A 3,410-nucleotide genomic window follows, 5' to 3' on the forward strand; every position below is an offset into this window, starting at 1 on the left:
GTTCATGTCTTTGTTTATGGACTTACATTTCAGGAGCAGAATGGCCTAACTAGAGGGGAGGCATAAATTCATAAGAGATTTCCTAAAGTAGTTGAATCATTTTACATTCCCACCAGCAACATGGAAAAGTACAAATTGCACCATATTTTCGTCAACATTTGTTGGTGAGAGTCTAAATTTTAGCTATCCTAGCAGGCATAAAGTAATACTTTGTGATTTTGGTTTGCCTTTCCCTAATGGTGCTAACGTTTCCATGTGGCTATTAACCATTTGTTTATATTCTTTTGTTAAATATCTGCTCAAATCTTTTGTCTGTGTATTCGATTGGCTTATCTTTGTTTTTGCTTGTGTTTTAGTATTGACTTGTAAGCATTCTTCAGCATTCTTTATAAAACCCTTTGCAGGTATAGGTAGTGTGAATAGTTTCTTCTGGTATGTAGCTTGCCTTTTCATATTTTGTTACTAGTGTTTGGGCTAACTGATGTTTTAAAATTTTTCATGAAAATATTTTATCATTGCTTTCTTTCATGATTAGTACTTTTGGTGTTCCAGTTAAGAAATTTTTGCTGACCAACCAGTTGCAAAAATATTCTCTATTTTCTTCTAAAAGAAGTTTTATGGTTTTAGCATTTACCTTGAATTTTATGATCCTGATCTCAAATTAATTTTTGTTAACGAGGATATAGTTTGGTTCATTTTTTTCCTACTATTTATCTACTTGATCCAGCAACATTTGTTGAAAATATTTTTTTCTCTAATAATTTGTTTTGGCATCTTTGCCAAAAATCAGTTGTGTTTGTTCTATTTCCAGACTCAGAATACTGTTTCTCTGACCTATTTGCCTATCCTTAAGCTCATATCAAGCTGGTGTATTATTGTAGCATTACAGGGAGTCTTGGAATCAGGCAGTGTTGCACCCCAAAGATGTTTTTCTTTTTAAATATATTATGGCTATTCTCGGTCATTTGCATGTCCATATGAATTTTAGAATCAACTTCTCAATTCCTACAAGGAAATGGATATTGATCAGGGTTGCATTAAAAGTATGGACTAAATTGGGAAAAATTGACATCTTAATCATTTCCAATTCATGACTATGGCATATCTTTCCATTTATTTAGGTCTTTAATTTCTCTAAACAGCATTTTGTAATTTTAAGTGCAGATATCTTCTCTGTGTCTTGTTACATATATCCCTAAATATTTTATGATTTTGATGTTATTGTAAATGGTATTTCTTAAATTACATTTTCTAAATTTATGCTGGAAGTATATGGAAATACAATTATTCTTGGAATATTGCCTTGCTAAATCTACTCTTTGTTTCTGGCAGCTTTATTGTAGATTCCTTACAATTTTATATGAAAAACAGTATCATGTTGTCTGTGAATAAAAATTTCTTGTGCATTGTTGAATAGAAGTGTGGCAGTGGGCATCCTGATCTTAGAGGAAAACTTTCAATATTGCAATATTAGATATGTAATTATGGTGTTAGCTGAAGTGTATTCAAGAATGTGTTTCAGATAGAGGAAATTTTTAATTTGCTGAGAGCTTTTCAAAATAAAAAAAAATGAGATGTTGAATTTTGTCAAATGCATTTCTTTGTTTCTAATAATAGTTTTGTAGAGATATAATCTACATATAATAAAAATTATGCTGTTGAGGGGCGCCTGGGTGGCGCAGTCGGTTAAGCGTCCGACTTCAGCCAGGTCACGATCTCGCGGTCTGGGAGTTCGAGCCCCGCGTCAGGCTCTGGGCTGATGGCTCGGAGCCTGGAGCCTGTTTCCGATTCTGTGTCTCCCTCTCTCTCTGCCCCTCCCCCGTTCATGCTCTGTCTCTCTCTGTCCCAAAAATAAATAAAAAACGTTGGGAAAAAAAAATTATGCTGTTGAAATGCATAATTTTGTGGTATTTAGTATACCCACAGTGTTGTGCCATCATCTTCACTATCGAATTTCAGAACACTTCATCACCCCAAATAGAAAACCCATATCCATTAGAAGTCATTCCCCAGATTTTTGTCCAGCTAGGACCTCCAGTACAATGTAAACAGAGGACACTGTGTATCGTCTTATTCTTGATATCAAGGGGAAAGAATCCAATCATCACTGTCTAACATAATGTTAGTGTGGGTTTTTGGGTAGATGTCCTTTAAAAGGGTGACACAGGGCCTTTCTATTGCAAGTTTGTTAAGGACGTTTATCCTGAAAAATGTTCGATTTTGTTAAATGTTTTCCCTGCATCTATTGAAGTGATCACATGGTTTTTGTTCTTTCTATTAACATCATGTATTATGTTGATTGATTTTCTGATGTTAAGCCAATCTTGCATTCCTGCGATACATCCCACTTTTTTATAATCTATATTCCTTATTATATGTTGCTGGGTTTGCTTTTTAATATTTTGTTGAGGACTTTTGTGTAATAGCCATAGGGGATATTATAGTTTCCTTTCCTGGTGATTTAAGTATCATGGTAAAATTGACCTCATTGAATGAATCGAGAAGGGTTCCTTCCTCTATTATTTTTTTGAAAGATTTTATAAAAGTTGGCATTAATTATTATTTAAATATTTGGCAGAATTTGCCAATGAAGTCATCTATACTTGAACTTTTCTTTGTGGGAAGTCTCATGATTACTAATTCAATCTCTTTACCTGTTACACATGTATTCAAATTTTCAGAAGATGGTTTAAAGGCAAGGACCTGTATGAGAGTAGTTTATTATGAGGAGACCCCAGAATTCACTCATTAGGGCTGAGGAAGGGAGATATAGGTATTTTATTTTTTTTATTTATTTTTATTTTTATTTTTATTTATTTATTTATTTTTTCAATATATGAAATTTATTGTCAGATTGGTTTCCATACAACACCCAGTGCTCATCCCAAAAGGTGCCCTCCTCAATACCCATCACCCACCCTCCCGTCCCTCCCACCCCCCATCAACCCTCAGTTGAGGTATACGTATTTAAATGAGTTGGTCAAAACTGGGGGGTGCTACTGAGGCTCAGTTCCTCCAGGAATTTAGGGAGATGGAATAGAAAATCCCTCAGGATTATCACACCCAGGGCATGAGGATGCTTGAAATTTTAATATATCTTGGCTGAGGGCTGCTCCTAGCAGCATTAACCCTTGGATATTACCAAAGGGCTATGCCAAAGTCCTCAGGCAGAGTGGACACCATTTGCAAGTCTGGAAAGGTGAGCACCCAGAAGATATGAGTAATGTACCAACAGTGTCTGTTATATGCTCCCAGGCACAGTATCTGTTACAGTGTTATAACTCTATTACACTCTGCTGCATTAGAAATTCTTATATACAAGTCTGTCACCACCAAATTGTATGCTTCTTTAGAGTTTTATGTCTTAAACATTTCTCATGTGTAACACCTCCTTTTCATTTCTAGGACTT

Source organism: Puma concolor, chromosome C1 (assembly GCF_028749965.1).
Source record: "Puma concolor isolate L17-30 chromosome C1, mPumCon1.1.hap2, whole genome shotgun sequence".
Classification (NCBI taxonomy): Eukaryota; Metazoa; Chordata; class Mammalia; order Carnivora; family Felidae; genus Puma; species Puma concolor.